General features: G+C 47.2%; 1 long non-coding RNA gene across 1 annotated transcript in view; it reads left to right on the top strand.

Moving 5' to 3' along the window:
- Positions 1-26,043, top strand: part of LOC146856527 (uncharacterized) — a 1,813,942-nt gene that overhangs the window by 721,613 nt on the left and 1,066,286 nt on the right. The window contains exons 5-6 of the long non-coding RNA XR_014981506.1: positions 9,310-9,391; positions 24,619-24,683. This is a non-coding gene — a long non-coding RNA (uncharacterized LOC146856527). The remainder of the gene's footprint in view (positions 1-9,309; positions 9,392-24,618; positions 24,684-26,043) is intronic.

Here is a 26,043-nt window from a genome sequence, read left to right as displayed (position 1 = left end):
AGGGTTTCATTTTGTTGAGAAGCTTCAGATTGAGGAAGGCACTCTTCGCGGAGGTCTTAATGTGTTTGGTCATGGTTAGTTTCTGGTCGAGGGTGATTCCTAGTGATTTTACCGAGTTAGCCAGGGTGAGATTACCGTTGAGAGCATCGATTGCTTTCAGCCACTCTACGATTTGAGGATTTTCATCTTTGTTGGAGATGAGGAGGATTTCGTTTTTTTCTTGATTGAGTTTGAGGTAGTTTGTTGATGGCCATTGTTGAACTTCTTTAAGAGTGTTGTTGAGTCTTAGAATGTCATTAATGGAGGAGGTTTCAAGTAGATCTGGGTGTCATCTGCATATAGGTGGAAGGGGATGGTGGCTTTTTTCAGAATGGTTGTGAGGGGTTCCATGTATATGGTGAACAGTTGAGGGGAGAGTACTGAACCTTGGGGGACACCTCTGTTGTCGGAGAGTAGGTTGGACGTAAAGAATTTGATTTTTATCCTTTGGGAGCGACTGTGAAAGAAGGAGGAGAACCATTGAAGGACCACCTCGTCTGCACCTACTCGGTCTTTGAGAGCCTTGATGAGAAGATTGTGATCCACCGTGTCAAAGGCTGCCGAAAGGTCTAGGAGGATGAGTAGGCAGCATTGGTCAGTGTCAAGGGACTTGAGGATGTCATCGACGATGTTAAGGATCGCGGTTTCAGTGCTACAGCCTTTTCTGAAGCCTGATTGGTGGTGGTCTAGCAGGTTGATATTGTCGATGTGCTGATTCAGTTGACGGAGAAAGCATTTTTCGAGGATTTTGACTAAGAAGGGGAGATTGGAAACCGGTCTGAAGTTGTTCAGGTCGTTGGTATCTAGGCCTGGCTTTTTCAGTAGTGGTGTGACTTGGCCGACTTTGAGACAGTCTGGTATGATGCCGGTTTTTAAGGAGCTGTTTATGATTTCACACCATAGTGGTGCGAGGGAGAGTTTCAGCTTTTTGGTCATTTGGGAAGGTACAGGGTCGAGGATGTGTGATGAGGGCTTGGAGGAGGAGATTAATTTGAGAATCTCAGCTTTAGGGACGGGGTCGATGGATCTCCAGGCTTTCGTGGGGCGCGAGCTAGAGGTGGTTTCGATTGCTGGGGCTGAGTTTTTGGAGGCGGGATAGAGGATGATGCCGAGTGATAGCTCGATCTTGTTGATTTTTTTGTTGAAGAAGTTTGCGAAGTTGTCACATAGGTCTTTGGTTGCCTGGGCTGGGGTTGTAGAGGATTTGGAAGTTTGTTGCCTGATGATGTTAAAGAGTTCTTTTGGTCTGTTTTTCGTATTGTCAAGAGCAGTGCAGAAAAAGTTGGTTTTATCAGTATTGATATGTTTTTTTGTACTTTCTTCTTGCTGTTTTGAGTTTCTCGCAGAGGCTAGAAGAGGGATTCTTTCTCCATAGAAGTTCTGTGCCTCTAAGCTGCCTCCTTTCGTCATTAATGCCCTTGTTGAACCAGGATCCGGAGGGGATGTTCCTGGATTTTTTCAGTTTCAGGGGGGCTAGTTGGTCTAGGATAGAGGACATAGTTGTGTTGTAGTGGGATGGGAGTTCTGTTGTTGCGAGACCATCCTGGGAGATTGGGAGAAGGGTAGTTATGTTTTCTTCTAATTCATCCATATTGATCTGTGTTAGGTTTCTTGTCCATGTGGGGGGGTCTTGGATGGGAGGTTGGCACATGATCGGTTGCGAGATGCAGAATAGGATTAAGTGGTGGTCTGACCAGTCGACCGGTAGGACGTGGTCTATCGTGATTGTGTCGTGTAGGGCGATGATGGCATCCAGGATTGCTCCTTTGTTGTGGGTTTCTTCTGAGCAATGCTGGGTAAGGTTGTTGCTATGTAATAGCTCGTTCAAGTTTTGGATTGGTGCGCTGTTTTTATCATTCCAGTGCAGGTTGAGGTCGCCCAGAATTAGGTTGTTGCTATCTCGGAGAGAGCAGTGGGCAACCAGGTCTGAGAGGTGTTCCTTGAACGTGAAGGTGTTGCCTGTAGGATGGTATAGGAGATGACAGTGTAGCGGTTTATTGTTGCTGGTGTTAATGTTGGCGGTTAGGCATTCGAAGGAGTTGTAGTTGAAAGTGTCAATTTCGGTCACGGACAGGTTGTTGTTGTGAATGATTGCTAGACCCCCACCTTTTTGGTCTCTTCTATCTTTGTTGATGATGGAGAAGCCCGGGGGTACGAGCATATCCATGATTGGAGGAGAGGTGTCATTTAGCCAGGTCTCTGTGATGAAGTCTATATCAATGTCATGGTTGAGGATGGATTCAGCTAGCTCTGTGGCATGTTTAGTGGCTGATCTGCAGTTTATGAGCATGCAGTTGGTCAGGGGTGTCTCTTTTTTTGGTTCCTTTGTTAGGGGGGCAGTAGGGATGTTGATGAGGGAGGGTGCGGGTCTATTGGGTTTCGGGATGGAGTGATCACTTCTGAATTCAGTGATTACCTGAATCGAGGATTGGGGGATGTACGTAGATGGGGTGGTGTACGAGGAGGCTAGCTCGGTTGCTTCATCAGAAGACATGGCTTCCATAGTTCTATTAGGTCTTGGAGTAAGGTTCGAGAGGGGGGATGAGGTCCAGCTGATTCGCGGAGCCTTGGGGAGCCTTTGGTGAGTGTGGTTGGAGATGATAGGAGTAGAGTGGGGGTTTAAGGTGGGCTTATGGAAAGTAGTGAGGTTGCTTAGGATGTCGTTCAGACCCTGTATTATAATAGCCGCTTGGCTTTCAATCAGGGAGAGCCGGCGCTCCGTCTCATCTTGGGGGGGAGTGGGTGGATTGTGGGTGGGGCCTTCTCGGACGTGCGAAGATCTGACAATGTTGTGCTTACTTTTGGAAGTTGTAGTGTTGTCGGTTAGGATTATGGGGTTAGGCGCGGGGTGGGTAGTGTCAAGTTGTGGTAGTTGTTTTCTTTTGCAGGTGGGTATGGGAGGGTGATTGGGAGACTTAGAGTGAGTATTGAGGTCGACAGGTAATGCTTGAAGTGGGTTATGCACAGGGGGGAATTCGAGGGGACAGACCAGTGCAGGAGGGGTCGCCTTGTTCTTGATGGTAGAGGTGTAGGAGGTGGTTTGAGGAGGAGTGTATGGGTTAGTGATAGCGGGTGCAAGAATAATGTGGATGTTCTGCTGGGGGGACTGGTTGTCCAGGTAGAGGGGGAACGATTGGAGGGGAGGCTGTGTGTGGATGGCGGTAGTCCTCAGAGAGGGAAAGAGGAGATTAAATGACTCAAGGTTGCCATTGTTAGCTTGAATCAAGACTGTGCTGTTGGAGTAGATGGTCACAAAGGTGTTCCCACAGCGCGCCTTGCGGTTAGGGATAGAGAATGATAGTTTGAAGCTATGGGGAGTAATGATGGTTTTGGTAATGTGGAGTTGTGCTCTAAGGATGGAATTCCACTTGTCGGGCCCTTCCGTGTCAAAGATGAGGTCCATTTTTACTTGGCCTTTGGCGGAGCAATGATATAGGTTAGCAAATAGTGATTCAGGGTATTGCCTGATCAGTTTGTGTTTGAGGTTTTTTTTCCGCTTTGGGTGAGAGGTTGAGGGGGAGATTAATCAGGAAGGAGTTCGGGCCATGTGGTTTTACATAGGGTGAGGTGAGGGGGTTGGGTTAGGGTGACAATGTAGAAGGCATTTTATTTAAGTTGGCGGTAGGGCTGGTTCCTTTCGGACTGGGTGCGTTATGTTAGAACAGGGGACGGGGGGGTTGTAGTGGGGGATGGGACTGCTAGCGAGGTCAGACCGCTTCTATATGGGTTGGGTTGGTTGGCTGCTAATACACGGACTGTGGGGGCAGGGAGAGAGAAGAGCGGAGGGGCTTGTGTAAATTTGGTTTCTGGAGGGGTGTGCTCTAGTTTATGTTGTCCAGACGTTGAATTATGAGTTATGTAACCCACCAGCGTTTAATGGGATAGCCTCCAGGAGGTCAGGCCGAATGAGTAGATGTGAGCTGCAGCAGAAGAATGCAGCGTGCTGCCGTCGCAGCAATGATAGCACTGGATTAGAAATGGATGAGCCTGGCCGCAGATTTGGGTGGACCAGGCCGTTGTTGGGGGTTGGTCAGTGGCTCGTCTGTGGAGTTTACAAGAAAGGGAAGTGCTACGGTGTCGGAGTGGAAAGAGGTGTCACATAGGTGGGGGCCAGATTTGTATTAAGGTGAGGTGAATCCACAGGAACAGGGGGCATTCAGGGTGAAAGGGACTCACCGGCGCCGTCTGGACGTTGTGGAGCTCTGAGTAGTTTGTATAGCACTTTCCTGGTTTCCTTGGTATCAGTCTGGTGGTCCTAGGTGGCCTTGGCTGTCTGGGCTCTCTTGGGACCTCTGCAGGGTACCCTTGAGCTGCGGGCCTTCTGTTCAGTGGTTCAGGTTATCATTGTAACAACAGGGCAGCCATTTTATGGACAAGCGCTGTAGAACTCTACAGTAGCTCAAAGACGGCTACCTGAGGTCCCCATAGTGACAGATTGCAGATCAGAGAGGTTCTAGGCTACTCCTGAGCCCCGTGCAGGGTGTCAACAAATTGTTTGCCATCCGTTTCCCAGGAGTTTTCAATTAGTGCCCAAACTGTGCGGCCATTTTAAAGTCAGGCGTTGTGTAGCTCTGGAGCAGCTCGCGTTCCTTTTTCCTAATAGTACTCCACTTGTTGGCCAATGTGAGGGGAGCAGTCTGTGTCTGGGGCTGTCTGGACTCTCATGGGTCTGAGAGGTGTCCTTAAGGAGTGAGCCGTTAGATTTGCAGTTCTGGCAATCGGTGCTGTGTCGGCGGGACGGCCATTTTAAGGACAGGCACTGCAGAGCTCTGTAGTAGCTCCAATACGCCTGAGGTCCCCATTGTGCCAGATTGTAGATCAGGGAGGGTCGAGGCTCTCTCTGGCCCACTGCAGGATGTCATTGAATTGTCTGCAGCCCGTTAGCCACGCGTTTCCTTGAAAGCTGTCTTGATTGAGCGGCCATTTTAGGGTCAGGCGTTACGGAGCTTAGTGAGAGCTCGCGCTCCGTTTTTGGATAGCAGACTTCGCGGTGTCCAGGTGTGGGGAGCGGTCCATGTCCGGTGCTGACGGCACTCTCGAGGGTCACCGTTTGCATCCCAGGAATTCTTTATGAAGTTGGATGCTGCCTGTGCCGGTCATCAAACTGCGAAGTTGGATGCTGCCTGTGCCGGTCACTCTCGAGGGACCGGTTTCTTTATGAGTTCTTTATGAAGTTGGATGCTGCCTGTGTCGGTCATCAGACTTCGATCACTCTTGAGGGTCCAAGATGGGTGTCCTGAGATCGATTGAGGTCTGCAGGCCGCCGATCATCCATGAGGCGTCAGTTTCAACCTGAGGGTGACCCGGCACCGATCCTCGTCACTTCTTCGCTTGGTGGCGGAGAGAGGTCGATCCAGGCTTGTCCCACTCTGGGAATAATCCGGTGAGTGTTTGTTCTTCGTTGCGAGGGATGGTGGGGGCTACGCGGTGCTGCCAGTGCCCGGGAGTTCAGGAGCTCGATTTCAATGCTCCCTCCCCGCGGCCATCTTGCTGCTCTCTTCTACACCTTATGGCCAGTCTAGCTTTCACCCCTTTCGTGGCAACGGAAGGGGGTTCCAGCTACGCCAGCCCTATCCCAGCTACCATCCTGTGCAGACTTCCCAAGTTGTGAGTGGACGTGGATGCGGTTCATTCTGTCCAAGGAATAGAAACCAGAAGTCGTCGGCCACCCTACCATCGGCTGCCGCAGCCTCCAAGCACTCCTAGTCTGACTTTGCAATAACACACCACTCCAGTTGGTGGTAGAATCCATCATCATCTCCCCCACCGGAGGTTCATAGCATTGAACAAGTGGTTCTTGCAGATCATTCTGGATGTCTATTCTCTGTCTTTCCTTTCTTTTCCTCCTTCCATTCTGCCAAATCAAGAATGGCTTGCGGAGGATCATTTAAAATTGCTCAAAGAGGAAGCTACAGCTCTCCTGGCCAAGGGAGCTATAGAGAGGGTCCTGGAAGTAGGCAGTGGCTGTTATTCTAGCTATTTTCTAATTCCGAAAAAGAACAAAAGGTTGAGGCCCATTTTAGATCTTTGGAGCATCAAGCTCTTCCTCAAGAAAGAGAAGTTCAAGATGCTTACTTTAGCTCGGGTCTTGTCTGCCCTATACCAAGAAGACGGGATGGTGGCATTGGACCTGCACAATGCGTATTTTCACATTCCCGTCCTGCTGGGCCACAGGCGTTGCCTGCGGTTCAAGGTAGGTCCTAGCACTTTCAGTTTACTGTGCTCCCCTTCGGCCTTCACAGTGTCCCTTGGGTGTTCACCAAGGTGATGGCGTTGTTTGCAGCTCATCTGCGCAGGTTAGGGGTGTCCGGTTTCCCCTACCTCGACGATTGACTGTTGAAGTCGTTTCCCACCTTCAGACTACGGTGAACCTCCTGCATTCTCTGGGGTTCTCTATAAACATGCTGAAGTCACACCTAACTCCTTCTCAGATGCTCCCTTTAATCAGGGCCATTCTGGCCACAATGCAGTTTCAGGCCTATCCTACCAAGCAGCGAGTCCAGGCTATTCAGGTTATGATACTGATGTTTCAGCCTCTATCCTGGATTTCGGTGAGACTGACCCTGAGGCCGTTGGCTCATGGTGTACTGCATCCTGTTGGTAAAGCATGCCAGGTGGCGTATGCGGGCTCTGCAGGGGGACCTGAATTTCCAATGGGCACAGTATCCGAGAAATCTCATCAACATGGTACAGATCTTGGAAGGAACTGCGAGAGATCTGCAGTGGTGGTTGACGAACTGCAATTGGGTCAACAACAGACTCCTCTCCCTTCCCCACCAGATCTCACAGTCATGACAGATGCATCACTTTTGGGATGGGGCGACCATTTGGGAGAGGTGGAGATGAGGGGACACTGGTCTCCGGTGAAGTTGGGGCTCCACATCAGTTTGTTGGAGCTTCGAGCGATTCTGTTGGCATTGAAGACATTTCTTCCCTCTGTCAAGGGGAAGTTAGTGCAGGTGTTCACAGACAACAACACCGCCATGTGGTAGTGTAACAAGCAGGGTGGGGTGGGGTTGTGGACCCTTTGTCGAGAGGCCTTGTGTTTCTGGACATGGCTGGAACAGCAGGGAGTAACCCTGGTGGTTCAACACCTGGCAGGTTCTCTGAATGTCAGGGCAGGCGAACTCCTCTGTCGATATCTAGTGGATCATGAATGGCATCTCCAAGTCGGAGGTGGCGCAAGGTCTCTTTCAGCAATGGGGAGAGCCTCGGCTAGATCTGTTCGCTTCTGAAAAGAACACGCAGTGGCAGCAATAATGCGCACTTGAGTTTCCGAGGCGGCTATTGCACGGCGACAGCTTTCGTCGTGAGTGGAGCTCAGGCATGCTGTCTGTCTTTACCCCAATACTACTCCTGCCCGGGATTCTGAAGATCAGGACTGACTGGGCCCAAGTCATTCTTGTGGCTCCGGACTGAGCGAGGAGAGTCAGGTATCCAGAGCTTCTGAAAATGAGCATTGATCCTTTAATCAGGCTCCCCCTTCAGGAGGATCTTCTGTCACAGCAGTATGGGAGGGTCCTCCACCCAAACCTGTCAACTCTTCCCCTCCATGCGTGGAGATTGAGTGGCGGCAGTTGATAGCTTTTGATCTTCCTACTGAAGTATTCAACATTATTTTGGCAGCCAGGCAGCCCTCCACTAAGATGGTATACGCCTGCCGTTGGCAAAAGTACTCTTAAGGGTTATCTTTCTGCTCTATCCGCTTTTTTGTGGCTGCCAGACCAACCTTCTCTCTTTATGGCCTCCAATTGAAAATAGGTTTTTGAATGGGCTGGCTCACTTGTTTCTACCCATGCCCTTTGTTATGATGTAGTGGGACCTTACTTTGGTCCTCAGTTTTCTTATGTGTGCTTCTTTCAAACCTCTGCACAGTTGTCCCCTCCGGCTGCTTACAATCAAGACAGCCTTTCTCGTGGCGATAACATCCGCCCGGAGGGTGAGTGAGTTGCAGGAGCTATCTTTTACGCCTCCCTACATGATGTCTTTTCCAGACAAAGTGGTGCTTCGCACCTGTACTTCATTTTTGCCAAAGGTGGTGACTTCATTCTTTCTGATTCAGTCTTTGCTCCCCCGCATCCCTCTAAGGAAGAGGAGCGTCTCCACCGTCTGGACCCAAAAAGAGCATTGTCGTTCTACCTTGACCGCACAAAAGAGTTCCGGATGGACGACCAACTGTTTGTGAGCATAAGTAGAAAGAAGGGTCGTGCAGTGCAGAAAAGGACCATCTCTCGCTGGGTCGTTCTCTGCATTAAGATCTGCTTTGCCCTGGCTAAGAAGCAGCCTCCTTAGGGATTAAGGGCCCATTCCACCAGGGGAAAGGCTGCGACTACGGCCTTGGCTCAGCGTGTTCCAGTCATGGACATTTGTCAGGCAGCAATGTGGGCATCTTTGCACACATTTGCAAAGCACTACTGACTGGACAGTCAGGTTTGCAGGGACGGGCATTTTGCTCGTTCGGTCCTGCAGAACTTCCTAGTGTGAGGAAGTTGTCCACAATCCACCGACACAAGAGTATACCTTGGGTATCTAATTCAAAGGTAAGGAAACTGCACCTAGAAGTATCTATCAGATAAACAAGTTACTTACCTTCGGTAATGTATTGTCTGGTAGAGACAGTATTTAGCTGCAGATTCCTTACAGGCCCACTCATGCCTCTCCACTTTGCGGACTGATTTTGTTAGGGCTAGGGTTACTCCCTTTTTCAGGGCCCTAGTTTGCACATGTTTACATCAGTTACTTTGTGGCTCTGTGCTTCTGGCATGGAAAAAACCAAAAAGTACTGACATCCGCGTGCCTGGGTAGCGCCTATATAGGTGACCCCGATGTCATAAACACTGCTAACGACGCTGATAAACTCACACGGAGCCGAATGGAATCACCCAACCGCACATGCAAGGGGTATTGCTCGTGCAAAAGTTTCCAGATGCAGCCTGATGCCTGGGAAATTCAAAGATAAGGAATCTGCAGCAAGAAATTGTCTCTTCCAGATATTGCATTACCAAAGGTAAGTAACTTGTTCTTCTGACATCCGCACCTAATTTCCAATATAGCACATGAGATGCCATTTACCAGCCTCTGTATTTCAAACTCACTGTGGTCTGGTAAAACTCTGTCTTTCTTGAAATGAAACACAATTAAAATCTATGTGACACATGCAAATGGTAATCTGAGCTATTATGCATTTCTTTCTATTGACAACTATCTTAAATGTTATATGAATAATTTCTGTGGTTGCATATAGTGACCCACAGCTTGTGATACTTTCAGGTCGTGCATCTGTGTGGGCCTGTGGATGGCACAAAACATGGGAGCCTGTGGGGTCCATATTTGAAGCTCGGTGCTTAGAGAGGTGAGTACTGCATCACAGGAGATGTGTAATGCTAACATTCATGTGGGCTGGGGTGGAATGATCAGGCACACACACACACACACACTCACTCACTCACTCACTCACTCACTCACTCACACTCACTCACTCACTCACTCACTCACACACACACTCACATACTCACTCACTCCCTATCTTGTTCTCATTACGGATCAGTGGGTATGGGTTTATTGTCAGGGAGATGGTAGGACTGATGAGGTTGGAAAAGTAATCGCGAGTAAGTCTTAGTTCTTTGAACCTTTATGGGGCATATTTCAGTGGTCCTCCATTACTCCCTTGGCCTGTGTTATGCCACTAAGCAGTGGAGCCATTCCTGCTGTGGGAGACTGTCCCTTTGACAAAGGGCATTGCAGAAGCGAGATCATTTTAAATAAGCTGACACGCCCATCACAAATTTCAAAGGCCAGACACAAAATCACATATGTGTCTGCATTTGGACTATAAAGGTGGGAGAATAAGCCCTACACTTTGTTAAATGGCACCATCTCATTCAGAGAGGGAATATCACCATTACTTTTCACTGCTAGAACCAGGACTGGAGCTAAGTTCTGCCAGCCTCCCATCTGAGTTAGGGACAATCACCCAGGATCCAATATCACTTGCCCTGTACCTGGATTACCAGCCTTCTGCTTGCTTCATAAGGCCAGTGTGCCATGCCTTGAGGAAGAGACAGCCTGAAGGGAGTGATGCCCATTGGGGATCATGGCTAGCAGATCTCGGTGTCCAGAGTGAGGCGCCTGTCCAGTAGGGTCTGATGTTGCGTGAGAGCCATCTGCTCTCTTGCGGAAGTTGGCAAACCCCATCTGGGATGTCTCTAAGTTGCTGGCCGTTGAATGCATTGTGGATCTGATTGGGTTGTTGCCCCAGTCATTAACGACTGTGTGCCAAGAAGGGGCCACTGGATCTGTAATTAAGACTGTTGGGGCTGTCGCTCATGTAACTGAGACTGTCGCATGTGTCCGTGACCACTGTATGCCAGGAAGGGTTCACTGAGACTGTTGGTGCCATTGCTCAGAGGATCTGATTTGATCAGGATTGCCACTTGTATCTGTGACCCTTCTATTCCAGGAGGGGGCTACTAGGACCGCTGGGTCTGTCACAATTTCAGAGGAATCCCTAAACTAGCAGAGCGGCTCAGGAATGAGTCCAGAAGACTCCTGCAGGAGCACAACTGCTTCACCGCTTTATTGACAGGTACAGTGTAGAAGGTGTTGCATCTGGAAGCTATTGGCAACTGTGACTGCCTCCGCACACCAATCCCACCAACCGTGGGAAGGGTGTGATGCGAGCTGCTCATTGTGGAGTGCAGAAGAGAGAATCACTCCTGCTCTAGGAGTCTTGTGAAGGCTGTGGTTTGAGTAAGGTGGAAGAAGTGGTTTACTACCAGAGAGTTCAAAACTTTCAAGGCCAAAGCCACACTTTGATTCGCATTGCTAGTGTGGGCAGCACCTGGGCTCACTTCCTAAAAGCACCAGGGACACAGTATAATGTGGAGGAGGAGGGGGTGTCACAAGAAGAAGATCCACGGGTGGAGCACTGCCCTAACAAGCATGAATGTGCTAGTCTTGAAAGGCTACTTGTGTGGATTATTTAGTGTGCTGTGTTTAGCCTGTATAATAAATACTATTTTACACACTAAAGATCAGTATTAGACTAGACAATTGTCTTATTGGGGACACTGTGGGTATTTTGAATTATGAGTCCTAGTATATCTTGCACCTACCTCCCCCTGAAGAGCCTGTGACTGCTAGACTCCCGCTACCACTTAGTCATGTGCTGAAGGGAAGGTTCTTGGCCCTATTACTCGGGACCCACAGTAGGTTGGGCCTTGGGATATTAGAAGGAAAAGGCCACAGCCCCATGGTTGGGTCAAGTAGCTCCTTCTTGCCCCGTGGACCTTTGAAAGGGGTTCTGACAGCTAAGGATCCTTCCAGGAAGAAGTTACCATTGCACCTTTCCCTATTGAAAGAAACCATTATGCCATTACACTTTATTTTTTTATAGTTTATTTAGTGGCATTTTAAACATCATACACTACAATGAAAGCTTCAAAAAGGTAGTAGGGAGAGGAAATGGGAGGGGAAGGGGAGGGGAAGGGGCATATACAGTATAATCAGCTAAAAGTATGAAGAGAGTAGCACAAGTTAAATATTGGATAGTGCATGTTGCATCACAGTCATGGTTGACAATCACAGCACTCAACTGTAGCATTCAAGGCAGAGTGACACAGACATTCTGAGCATCTTGGGTAGTCATGCAAAGGTGTAAGTTACGGCTGCATTATTGACTGGCTCCCCGTAATCCAGCATCTTCTGCAGTTCCAATCTGGGGCACTCAGTGCAATGCTACCTGTATCTAGGGTGGGATTGTGGCTCGTGATCGCAAGTATGTTAAAAATGGTTCCCAAATATCTTTTGAGCGGGTTTGTAGGGACATCAACTCCCAGTAATTGGCCAACTGTTCCTGACAATACGATGCATCTTGTAGCCATAGTATAACCTGAGGGACCACTCTCCTTCCCCAAAGTTTAGCAAGTTGGCGCTTGGCTAATAGTAAAAGTATGGCAGTGAGGCGACGTGAGGACGATGGCATGTCTTTAACATGGCTAAGGAGACTTACTAGCGGGGTGAAAGGGATCTGGTGTCCAATGATTTGCTGAAGCGTAGAATGTACCTCACGCCAATAATCCATGATCTTGGGGCATTCCCAGGCCAGATGTAAAAATGAGGCTTGAGGTGCGGAACATCTTGTACATCTTGCCTCCTCGCTAGGCCCCATGCACTTCAGTTGTAAAGGAGTGCGATATAATCTATGCAAGAACTTGAAGTGTATGAGGTGCAGTCTATAGTTGGGTAATAAGGCTGCGGTTTGCGCACAGCAATAGGACCATTGTTCAGCAGTTATGGGGTGTCTGCATCCAATCTCCACTGGGCTTTCGATGGCATTACACTTTAAATAAATAAAACCTGCTTATAATTGACAAACGACCCTCTTGGGTTTATCAGGTACTTTAAACTTAAGTCCTTATGAATTCCTTAAACTTGGAATGCATCTGTTTACTATCAGATCTTTTCTCCTTCTTTCAATGCAAGACCCAGCATTTACAAAGGAGGCTGCTCTGATAATCACAATAACTTATTTTTCACTATTAACCACAGAAACGGCATTTAGTGTAAATCACATTTGATATGTTCCATTTAGTCTGTGTAATTCAATGGCCGAGAACTCACCACATGGTCTTAGCACTTATGCTCATTTCACTCTAATCACACTTTTAAAGGCTGCCTGTAAATCTACAAAATACACATAGTGAGGCGTTGACATTGTTAACATAGTTTTAAACGATAATAGCCTGAAAGCTTTGTTAACGGTGTGTGTTTTCTGTTTTTGAAAGTCTGCCTGGACAAAAATCAAATTACACTTGATCCACCCCGTTACGAGTCCCGATATAACTTTGCCATAACGTTTATTTTTTAAATTAGGCTATTGGGCTGATGAGTTAGTAATCACAATGGTTCGCCTCAGTCGCCATACACAGACACCAGTCACACCGAGCGTGGTAGAATGCTATGTCTAAACCTGGGACTTTACCCTTCTCTGGGGATTTTATTGCATTTAAACCCTCTTGATAAGTCAAAGTTAGTGGAGGGCAGTTGAGCTGTATAACCTACTGTAGCAACGCAGAAAGGTCCCATCAACTGCGTTACTGGGCATCTAGGAAAACGAAGAGTATTTTTGACACTCTGTGATACAAAGCCTTGGTCTTTATGGTTCATGCTCCAAATAGCTACTGTCCTAGCCAGTATTTTACCCAAAACATTTTACTATTTAATGTGACCAGGATCCCTAACAGAGCTGACCAACTTTTAAGCCCCCTCCCCCATTTATCTCTACATTCAACTGATCAATATATTATGTTTTATTACCAACGATTATTACTCCGACTTTTTTTACTAAAATTATCTATGTCAAGAGAATTGTATTGGTATCTGCACTTTTAATCATATCCACCGCAAATATTCCTGGATGTTTTTGGTGGTCTCTAAGTGGTTTTGTGAGATACTGTGGTGCCACATCTGTCCTCTCCACGCAACATAATTAATATTTCTGGGCTCTGACTGGCATTAAGATGGAATTTTGTAACTAAGATAATATGTTTGTAAAGGCTTGCTGTATAACAGCGTTGAACTCTATGCAGTACATACGAGAGATACATGTTGCAGCACCTGCCTGGTGAAGTCTTCCTGTGCTCAAAATGCAATTATGTCTCTTGACTTGTAGCTCATTGCTAACATTACTGATTTACATCAATTAATGTAGGATGAGCTGTGCTGTGTTAGAACATAAAATAGTCTTAGCAGCCTAAGGCCTGGTATATCAAACTGAGATATAGCTCAGTGCATTATGTACCTCCTCCCGTACCTCCCATCATCCCCATGTCTTCTATTTAGGTGCCATCGAAAGACTTCCCTTAGGACAGCTGAAACCATAGAGGTTTACTTACTGATGCTTGGGAAAATGTATAAAGTATATTTACAGTTGATCATTGCATGTTAATAAAGTAATGAGGAAGTAGGGTATTCATTTACTTCCATAGCCGATCAAAGGATATAACGTGTGCACGTCCATATCATGCAAGCATTTCAATATGTCATGATACGTTAGTGGTTGTGAACTACATTTTGTTATCTCACCATGGAGCAGGTATCCAAGGTTATTAGTCCTGAGTCATAATGAATAGAAATCTGTCTCAGCTTTACTTTAAGGAAAATGAAGGGTTTATGGAGTCCAAGATTACACCGTAGGAATCGTTCAAGACAGTGCTCAAAGATAAGGCCCAGAACCTAATTGCGCAAAAAAAGACGAGCGTGGCGGCAGAGCTAGAGCTGACCCCCTGGTTCTCACACAGATTGTGAGTTTACAGACAGAATATAGGGACTAGCAAAAGACAGGACAAAGAAACAGATAATGGCTATGTTGTATTGTCTTTTCGAAACGGGAGACAAGGCCGGTAGGCCCCTAGCATGGCTGAGTAGAAAAGAACAGAAAGCTTGCTGGGTGCAGACAATTCTCAGCCCCACTGGGGTCATTTCCAACACAGACGCCCTCATTGTTGGTGCATTCGCTCACTACTATCAAGAGTTTTATATGGCTAGATTGCTCCAAGACCCGTATGCTATTGCACAATATTTAGCGGCAATTTCCACCCCAGTGCAAGATGCGGAAGTCCGCGAGACATTGGAAGAAGAGTTGACACTGGATGTAATACATGCCACGATTTCGAAACTGAGATCGGGGAAAACCCTAGGGGGGACCAACGGGATCCCTGCAGAATTTTACAAAAAGTATGCTAATATCCTCAGGCCCCAAGTGCTAAATCTGTTTGTAGAAGCCTGAGACTCTGGAGAGCTTCCCACAGATCTGCGGAGTACCACTATTGTGGTTCTTCACAAGGAAGGGAAACCCAAGGAAAGGTGTGATTCTTATCTCTCAATCTCCTTAACCCCTTCGACGCGCATGACGGAACGGTTCCGTCATGCACGTCGGTTGCGCTGTGCGCATGATGGAACCGTTCCGTCATGGCCCCGCCCGCGCACGGAATCTTCAGCGTGGCGCGGAAATCCGCGCCGCGCTGAAGAGGTTAATTAATGTTGGGGAGAAGATGTAACCTTACACCTCGAGCGGTCGACCTCGAAGCTGGGGAACTGGGTTCGAGTCTCGGCAACGACACTTAGCATCCTGTGATTCTGGGACCATCACTTAATCTCCCTGTGACTGACAAAATGAATGTATCCGTGTGTAATGAAACTGTTGCTCATGTAAAGCACTCTGATACCTGATAGCTTCGGGTCTAGTTTGTGCTATAACAAACTCTAAACAAGCATTTACAATGCAATGGTCTCGGCATTGGTAAAGTTAGAGCTATTGGCATTGCTCATGACATTATTTTTGTTTATGTTTTTGTTTTTAAAACATTTAACCCCTTCGCTGCTGCGGACATTCCGCTGCAGCGCTGGGGGGGCAGCGCGGTGGGCCTGTGCTCATGACGGAGCCGCTCCGTCATGAGCCACAGTTGAGCTGTGCTCATGACGGAACGGTTCCGTCATGACTCCGCCCATTTGCGTTGTCGCCCCGCACAGGCGGGGAAACAGCGCCGCGCAGGCGGAGCGGCCGCCAACAGGATTGTCATGACGGAACCGTTCCGTCATGAGCACACGGCAACCGTGGCTCATGACGGAACGGTTCCGTCATGAGCGGGGAAGGGGTTAAAGAAACGGCATTGTCATGAGCAATGCCAATAGCTCTAACTTTAACAATGCCGAGACCGTTGCATTGTAAATGCTTGTTTTAATAGACATGACGCACAGCACCCGTGATGCTGTACAACACGGCTATAAAACGATTGGCCAAGCTCATAGGCCTAATAGGCGATGCTCGTTAGTCCAGTTAATCTCGCTTAATCCTAAAGTAAATTTCAAGCTATCCACACAAACATATTTGCAGTGGAGACTAGATAACTGAGCATGCAAAATTGTGAATGACTGGCGGCGCGTCTGTTTATTCCAGTCTGCGCAGTTGGTCCGTGGAGGTGTTTTTTATGCGGGTCACTCGAGCTAATATCGTGTGTGCGGCTCGTTGCTCGGCATCAAGCGATGCGTTTGGGCTGCTCTGCTGATGTTAACATGCTGGAACGGCAACTCGAGCATGTACACTGGGCTGTGCAAAGATGCTTGGTCATTGCGAAGGTCCGAATGTTTGGAAAATATCGGAACGGCAACTCGAGCATGTACACTGGGCTGTGCAAAGATGCTTGGTCATTGCGAAGGTCCGAATGTTTGTAAAATATCGGAACGGCAACTCGAGCATGTACACTGGGCTGTGCAAAGATGCTTGGTCATTGCGAAGGTCCGAATGTTTGTAAAATATCGGAACGGCAACTCGAGCATGTACACTGGGCTGTGCAAAGATGCTTGGTCATTGCGAAGGTCCGGATGTTTGTAAAATATCGAACATCAACGTCCAAAAGGGTTAACAGGGAAGCTAATTCTGTTGGCGCCGGGGGGCCCTTTGTTTGCTCATGTGTCACTTTGTTATTTCCAGAGAACTGTATGTGGCCAGTGCGGAATGCAGACGTTTTGTAAAATGTCATGTGCCCTTGTGTTAGTGTGCAGAACGAAATGCTGCGTGGGTTTTGCAGTTAGCTGTGTGATATTCCATGTTTGAACACAAGAGGGGGCTTTTCTTCTGTGTGCGTACATTGTTTTCAAGATAGTTGAAATTAATCTGGTATTGACATTCGTGTAGCGCTTTTCTAATCTTTTCGATGCCAATTATTTTACAGTGCAGCGATCGCCGATTTACATGCCCACATCTTCAACATTTCTGAAACTTCCACTTTGCAAACAATGTGATGAAAGCGATGCCAATTATTTTACAGTGCAGCGATCGCCGATTAATCTGGTATTGACATTCTTGTAGCGCTTTTCTAATCTTTTCGATGCCAATTATTTTACAGTGCAGCGATCGCCGATTTACATGCCCACATCTTCAACATTTCTGAAACTTCCACTTTGCAAACAATGTGATGAAAGCGATGCCAATTATTTTACAGTGCAGCGATCGCCGATTTACATGCCCACATCTTCAACATTTCTGAAACTTCCACTTTGCAAACAATGTGATGAAAGCGGGAGAGGCAAGCACAAACGCAGCGTCCTTTTCGGATTCGGGGGCGTGTTTTGCTGTTGTCTCCTCCTTGAGACTTCTCGCAAAAAACACGCCCCCCGATCCGAAAAGGACGGGGCCTAATCGGAGTGACTGACCTCTTCTCCAGTGGCTGGCCAGCATTTACGAGGCCAGCCAATGGAGAACAGGGGAGAAGAGGGGCGGCTTCAAGCCCCTCTTCTCCAAGTCATTAAATCTCCGACTTCCGGTTCTGCCTTTCGGCAGACCGGTAGTCCTCGACCTAAAAATGTTGAGACTAAACTACTGGCCACTTGACTGTTACAGGTATTCACCCCGTGATACACAGGGACCAGTCGGAATTCATGCCCGGCATGCCGACCCGCCTCAATCTGAGACGCACGGACAATTGTTTAAAGACGGTACAAGCATGCTCCACATTTCACGTCTTTCTCTCCCTAGATACAGAGAAAGCATTTGATGCGGTGCACTGGTCCTAGTGTTTTAAAATTTTGAGTAACTTCACAGATTTGAATAACATTTTGACTGGGTGCATGTGAGTCTTAACTCAATTTTAATTGGAGGAATACTTTATTCTTGCATTTCACGAGGTCTTTCTTTTGATATACACTAATCACGATCTACACCTCTTCTTTATTTTTACTGGCACTCTTTCTTTCTTTGGTGAGAAAGTCTCCTATGATGAGAAAACGTGGGCACACTGGTGAGAACCTACCAGTAGCCCCAGTGTGGAAGCGCACATGAAGTACTTTCTCACCCTTGCACACATTTTTTGCAGATATTTATTTTGTCTGTCCACATACACCTTTTTCAGTAGGGGGTATTTGTTAAATGTAGATGACTGACACACATTTTTATTGTATTAAAAACTTGTGGGCATTTAGGACTGGATAGGACTGGTAAAGAGTTATAACCAGCAGAAGGGTTGAGGTAGATGCCCCCCGGCTCCAGGCCTACAATGAAACAAGCATTTGCAATGCAATAGGTCTCGCATTTAAAAGAGTTCGAGCTATTGGCATTGTAAAATTAAAATGCCTTTTTTTTATGTTTTGGTTTTAAAACAAATAAAAGGCATTGTCATTTACAATGTCAGTAGCATAAACTTGCATAAAAGCAGTGTGCGGCGTGCAGCAGTGTGCGGCGTGCAGCAGTGTGCGGCGTGCAGCAGTGTCTCGTGTAGCAGTGTGAGGCATGCAGCTCTGTGACAGGGGCATGTAGAATGGTAATCTACATGAGAGGAGTTCAACTGATTACACATCCATCCATCTTTTAATTCTACCTCTTTGCTACACTGTGTATATTGGCATAGGTTACTTCTCCCTCATTGGTGATATGGGAAATATGCCACAGGGTATTGGGAACAGTTCTCGTTTTAAAAGGTCTAGTATGAACAAAGTCAGTCCTGAAGGTTGCTTGTTGTTTTGAAAGGGTGGGACTTGTGGAGAGAAAATTTTGCCACCAAAATTCAATGCGTAATTTTTTTTTAATGATTTTGCACTCTCTGGCCTGCCAGGCCGAGGACGCAGATGTCTGTTCGACCTTGAAGCTTCGGAGCTTCCGCCACTAATTGGCAGCCTGACCCCATTTCCGGGCTAGTGTCTTGGCTGCTGCGGCATAGGGGATTGTGTTCTGGACCCCTGTGGCTGCCGGTCTGATCCGCACCTCTCTGATGTCCTGGGGCACGGTGCGGCAGCCTGCGATGATCGCGGCCTGACATGGCTCTTGGAGGCCCCAAACAACAGGGGTAGTGGGCGAGCCTGAGTTCGGGGCCGCGGTCGTATTCGTCCGCCACTCCGTAATTGACGCCGGGGATCCGTCTGCTGCCTTACCACGTGAAGCATGGCTTTTGGGGCTCTGCGGCAGGCCTTCCTATCATTGCTGCTACTTGTGGCCAGGCTGTGTCGGTGAGTTGCTCTTTACTTTTTCCACCCCATGGTGGGTGCTAGCATCCATCTCTCTGTGGGGGCTACTCTGGACAACACTGGACTTTGGGCCTGAGAATTGCCTTCGCTTAGTGTAGCCTACTATGTGTACTCACCTCCCTATCACTCTAGACTTCTGAACACTTGGGTACAGTGCTTGCCTTCGAAGCGCCCCATTCAAGGCCACTGCCCTTGCTGGCACCCTCATTTTCCTGATATTGATCTTAGCCTCCTCTGAAAACCTGGACTGCCTCCCGGCCTCAGTGCACTCTTCAACTCTACTGATCCTGAAACATCTGCTGTGGAGCCTCTCCCTTCCCTATGCGCCCCTGATCAGTCCCTGCGGCGGCTTACCTTACCCCTTGCCTGGGAGATGTTTGCCCTAAGGAATCTTCTGGCTGGATACACACTATTACTGGTGCCATTGGTTTAGTGGGCGTCCTCGCGCTACTTGATACCTACATCTCTGCCCCTCTTTCTCCTGCTACAATTGCAGGGTTCCGCACCTGTTCTTCCCAGATGGGGTGCACTGATCCTAAACAGCGTCCCCTCTCTTTCAACACAACTAAGACCCCCCCTCCCCGTCACAGGGAGGATGAGAGTGCCTGGGAGACTCTCCTTGGGCCCTTGGGGGTGAATGCCCCTCCTTTGGAGGGGACTGTGGCTATTATGGCTGAATTGAAGGCTGGTTTCAGGTCCATTGATGCACGCTTGTGGCTCGCATAGACGGCATGCATGAACAACTTGGGGAACATGAGACGCAGATCACTAATGTGGAGCAACGAATATCTAACCTTGAAGATGCTGGCCCTGTGGCTGCCAGGCGACTTGAGAGGACGGAAAGGACTCCTTAAATCAGTGGCCACTAAAGACGAGGATTTGCAGGTGTGATTGCGCCGAAATAATATTTGCATAGACAGTATAGCAGAATCCACCGAAACTGGCAGCCTGAACATCTATGTAGAGCATCTACTTGAGGTGCTGTTTGGCAGAGAGTCCTTCTCGTCAGCGTTTGCGGTTGAAAGGGCACACAGGTCCCTGGCTCTGTGCCCAGTCCCCGTCACGCCACCACGAGTGATTCTCGCCAAACTGCTCAATTACCATGGACACTGTTCTTCACCTTGCCTGTGGCAAGGGGCCCATACAGCACCAAGGTATGACTGTCATTCTCTCCAGATTTCACGCTGTGTGACCTGGCATCTTTTGGTGTGTTTCCCCTGTCTTTTTGCTTTCTGACCTCCTGGTTTTGCCTCTGTTTTTGCTGATTTAGTGTCTCTGCGCACTTTCTCACTTACTGTTCAGTGTTGAAGTGCAAGTGCTCCTATTATAAATTATATTATGGATTGGTGTTTCCATTATTGGCATATATGATTTACTGGTAAGTCCCTAGTAAAGTGCACTGAGTGTGCCAGGCCTGTAAATCAAATGCTGCTAGTGGGCTTGCAGCACTGATAGTGCCACCCACACGAGCAGCCTTTCAAAGTGTTCAAAGACCTGACACTGAAGTGTCTGCATCCATTTTGTACTGCCATGTTGACTTGGCAGGTGCACCAACTTGCTAAGCCCTAACCTTCCCTCTTAATACATGTGAGTCACCCCTAAGGTAGGCCCAAGAAACCCCTATTGGCATGGTGCAGAGTATGTGAGAGGCAGGTCATGTACTGGGGTGTGTAGCATGTCCTGATAGTGAAATACAATGTAATTACTTTTTCACTATTGAAAGGTTATCTATTCCATAGGGTAGAATGGAGAATACTTTGTAACATGTTACAAGTATATCTTCCCATTAGGACCATACAGGTAGAGAAATGGAGTTTAGTATGCCTGAACTCAGATGTAAAAATGCATCTTTTACTAAAGATGATTTTTACATTCTGTGTTAGAAAATACCACTTATAGAAAGATGGTCTTTTCGTGTTTAGCCATCCTGTGTGCCTCTGCTGGGTTGTCGATTGACTGTCTGGCTTTTGAGTGACAGAGGCTTGGGATGGGCATTCTCTTCAAACAGCCACTGAGGGGTTGAAGTGTGTCCTGCCTTTCCTGGATGAGTCAGGGCTGGGCTACATTCAGAGTAGTGGGAGGAGATTTCCTTGCACCTCAATGGGCCTGGTCTGCCTTGAACAATGTTGTCTCCATCTACTGCTGTGAAGCTGGGTCAGAGAGGACCAAACCAGTTTGGACTAAGCAGACACTCTCTGTCCAAAAGAACAATGAAAAATTCTGTATAAATATTGGGACCCAGATCCCTGAACTTTAGAACTCGCTTTGATCAAGGAACCTGCCAAGAAGAAGAGCTGGAAGAACTGACAGTTGGAGTACTGCATCTTTGCTGTGTTGTTGCTTTGCTGGGTTGGCCTGCAGTTGCTGCTTCAGCCTTGGGTAGGGAAAGAACTGAACTGAACTTTCTTTACTTGTTGCTGAGTATCTCCAAGGGCTTGAAATAGAGCTTGCCTACGGTTCACAAAGTCTCAGGGACAGCAAAGACTTCACTTACCTCTGGGTACTGCCTCTGGAACCGTGATTTCAGTTGCCACAGAGGGGGAAAGCAGCCGACACGGTCACCGACACCGCTGCGGGCTCCACTCGAATGGCCTTTTTTTGCATGCCACATCGTGGAAACTGGGGGTTCTTAAGGGATTTCGAGATCTCATTCGACTTTTGTATACTGCTCCATTGGCCCGCCTTCGGGTGAATGACACTCGCACTGATCAGTTTGCACTTACTTGAGGTGCCAGGCAGGGATGCCCCCTGTCGCCCCTACTATTCATTATTGCTATGGACTCCCTTGTGGGACATTTTCAAGAGCGCCACTTGGCTTGCGGTTTTACCATGGCTCCCTACTGGCGTCTTCACACGGATGATGTGATGCTGTTTGAGCGTGACCCCGAATCCAACCTCCCTCCACTTGTCCGTAAAGTGGTCCGTTTTGGGGCTTTCTCAGGGCTTAGCATAACCTTGACTAAATCTGAAGTATTTCCTCTGACCGAGGTCACTGTGGCCTTCCATCTTGAGTTCCCCTTGCATTGGTGCACTGACCTCCTAGTTAATCTGGGTATCTTCCTCCATCGTAGCAGTGAAGAGGTGGTCCATCTCAACTCTGTGGTTAATCACGGATTAAGCTTCCCTTATCTATCACCAGCAGTATTGCTATCATTAAAGTGTTGGCCCTCCCCCGGTTTTTTATACTCACTCATAAATATCCCTATTGCATTGACATCCATTTTTTTTATGCACTTCGCAGTATGCTCATTATGTTGGTTTGGGCCAGTAGACACCCAAAAATCGGATGACCGACACTAACTATGCCATACTCACTGCTATGCCAGACTCACTGGGAGGGTTTGGAGTCCCTGATTTTTATCCCTACTATTTAGTTGCACAGGCGCACTTTGTGTATTATTGGTACCATCCTGATGTTCGACTACAGTACCTGAAGCCTGAGTGGACTCAGAGCCATCCATATCCTCTATCCACTATTATACTATGAGATCTACCCAGGACTCCCTCCAAAATACAGACGCTCTCGACCACTTACTGGGCTCGGAGCAAATTACAGCGCTACCTTGGCTTTGATCTCCTATACTCTCCACACATTCCGCTCCCCGACAATCGTGGCTTCCAATTACAATGGAGGTACTGGCTAAACGGACTTTTGACGCTTGCCAGTTCCGCAGACTGGGCAACGTTTTTGTGGACGCCAAGTTGCGTTCTGTCACCTCACTATCTGATGGACATAGTGTGCTGTATATGGATAGATTTATTTTGCATAGACTTCACAACACTATTCGCTCCGCATTTTCACCTTCGTCCACGGCGCTGCTGGATTTCCCGCCGCTTACCATGGTCATCAAGACCCAGAGTAGTGCCCACTTGATTTTCCAACTTTATCATTCAGCACTATTGCTACGTCCAGCAATTGGTGGGATGGCCTACGTTGCATGGGAGAGGGATTTGGGTTGCCCACTACACGTTTTGTATCCAACAATTATCGGCACAAGTTATTACACTTTAAATATTTACGCAGTGCATACGCCGCCCCCACCTCATAGCCAAGATCGACCCCACCAAACCCCATTGCTGCTCCAGATGCACAACTGAGCATGCCAACTTCTCACGTCTAGCTTGGAATTGTTCCCCAATACTAACATATTGGGAGGAATTGTTTTTACTGATATCACAGATGATTGAATTCGAACCTGTCCCCATCCCACTGTTGTCATTGCTGGGCTATGTTAAGCCGTTAGCAAATCGTCGAACTCCTGCAGATGTAATCGCTCTATTGTTGGTTTAGTGGCAAGTATCTTTGCATTGGGGCAGCACCATTGTCCTGATGGTGAGAGCTTGGCTCTGCTATTTAATGTACTGCGATATCACGAGTGATACTTATGCTACACTTCAATCACCAACCTCAAGACCTAAACATATATGGCAACCATTGCAAGACTACTTATTGCTTTATCCTGAGGGGGGAGTGGAGCCCAACTACAGCTAATGTTTACCTTGCAGGGTGCCATGTCCTTGTAAGCATACAAGCTTTGAGTTCTTTGACACCCTACTTATGCCTTTGTTAGACTCCAGTCACCATGTCTTTCAAAAGAGGGGTCCTTACCTGCTGCATGCTTCACACTACGATTGCAAATTATTTTTCTCTCCATCCTTCCTTGACCCATTGTACCTCCCACCAGGTGCCACAAATATTTTATTTGCCTTTTTTCTCTTTTACTCTTCGAAATGCTCTTTGTTGTGCACTCTGTATTTTTCTTGATGTACATGCTGGTGACTACTTCATATAGTCATTAAACTTGTATTTGTTTTTTCTGTTATTTATTCGATTCTTGTCTTTTTTGTTTTTTGGATATTGCAACCTCCTATAAATAAAGATAAAAATAATAATTATAATATTGCACTCTATTGGATAGAGAAGTGAAGTTTGTAGAATATATCTATCTTCTACAGAACATCTCCAGGGCAGTTAAGTGCATTTTTAAAAGTCTAGTCCATTACCATACAGGAGTTCTGATCTTGCTAAATACTTGTTCCCTATAATTTCAGCTTGTTTTATATACCCCAATGTGCAGCAAACATTCTTCCTATATATTAGTAAGGTTCCACCTCCAAGACTCTCTTAGGTACTGTAGGTGGAAAGAGTCCAAATGTTGTGTAATGAGTTTGTCAGTTGGCTTATTCTATGGTGTTGCAGGCAGTGTCCTTGTTTAACTGACTGGTTAAGTGACTGCTCTGTACCCACCCCCACCCTTAAATTTAACAGCATTGTTTATATATCACCTCCGACTTCAATGTAATTTTTGAAGGGGATAGAGTCCTGGTGAGCGCACTGAACCTCAACATGACCCACTTAAGTGTTTAGGAAGAACGAGGTAAACATTACACCCATCTAAGTCCCTGAAATATGAATATAGAAGACAGTGAAAAGGAATTAGGTTTATGTAATAAAGCGGATTTTCAAACACGTGTTCTGCTTCTTTAGTCCTTCCTTTATTTTAATTATTTTATGGTATACAACAGTTGAGACCTCTTCTCAATATACTGTTTTCTCTCTAGCAGGTGAATTGTATGCCAGGACCACTAGTTCTCCTCAAGCCCTTGGAAGAAAGTAGAGGCCACGGGTAAGTGTACAGTTTGACTACAGAGAAGGGTGTGAGGGATGTTTGTGAGAAATCGTTCTTTCAGTCACCACCATCACCCGGTGTATAAGTGATCACTCCTTTGGGTTAAGGAGATTCTGTTCCGTTTCCTTTTCCTTTGAAATGAAGGTCTAAAGATATGGAATTACCAAGACCTGCCCCCCCTTCTCTAGGTTTGAATCCTTCATGCTCCTTCTAGGACAACAATGGGTATTCTTGAACCCCCTCCCCCCTCTTTTTTCCCAACCACAGGTGTGTGACGACGTGGTGTGAAAATAATAATTCCCATGAAAAAGCAAAAAATAATACAGTTACTATTACGACGCAATGGTTTACTAGAATGTTAATATTTTCATGTTGGGTTTACCTTATCTCCCAGGTGGGTTTTACCCTCCCCCCACCTCACACCTTTGCAGGATATGTGACTGTACCTGGTGAAGCCACGCTGCAGCAAGAGCATGGCCGGGTGTAGCATCTGACCGGTGGCCACCTTATCTTGGATTCATCCTCAAAGTGTTTTCCTTCATATTCATCAGCGCCCTCCAGAACGCTGGCGAGTGAAGTCTTCTCCCAGCGAGCCTCCCAATGTCATCTCCACCAGCTGAGATTCCTACTCTTCCCATTCTCTTCCCGTTCGCCTCCTTCCTCGTGTTCTGACTCACTGCCTTCTATCTCTTGTCTGGCATCTGACATCACCCATCCGTGTGTCTTGTTTTCGTCTGTCAGATTCCATCTGACAGTGGTGAGTTTTTGGATACCGAGGCGATAGCCTCATTACTCCACATTCATTTTGAGTTTTTTAGTCGCTGTTTAGGTTGTCTTATTGATCTGACATCACCCCTGAATCCAGTGAGGCTTTAATGGAGCTGTGCGCGTTGTTTTCTGTATTGGCCACCTCCCACTTCCTTCTGAACTCTTCATTGGTGACTTGGCTTTGAAGAGCGGGCTGTGGAAGAAGAGTATTTCTCTGCAAGTCTTTTGCAATTTTGCTGGCACGGTGCCGTGAGAATTCGTCCTCCATATTTTTAGAGGGGTCCATGTTACCTCAAACTGAAAGGGTTGCAAAGAAAGGAACCATCTCAGGACAAGCTGTTTATTGCCCTTATTTCTGCTCCTCAATATCACTGGGGCATGGTCCGTGTATAATATGAAGGGCATACCCTCCAAACAGTATCTTAGTTTATTCATTGTTCATTTAAAGGCGAGACATTCCTTTTCGATCATAGTATATCTTTGTTCACTAGGAAATAGCTTTCGACTTATAAAAAGGACGGGAACTTCTAGCCCTTCTGCATTAATCTGGAACAGCAAAGCACCAATCCCAACCTCAGCGGCATCTGTT

The sequence above is a fragment of the Triturus cristatus genome, chromosome 4_1 (assembly GCF_964204655.1).
Source record: "Triturus cristatus chromosome 4_1, aTriCri1.1, whole genome shotgun sequence".
Taxonomy (NCBI): Eukaryota; Metazoa; Chordata; class Amphibia; order Caudata; family Salamandridae; genus Triturus; species Triturus cristatus.
This window is presented reverse-complemented; position numbering and strand designations above follow the sequence as displayed.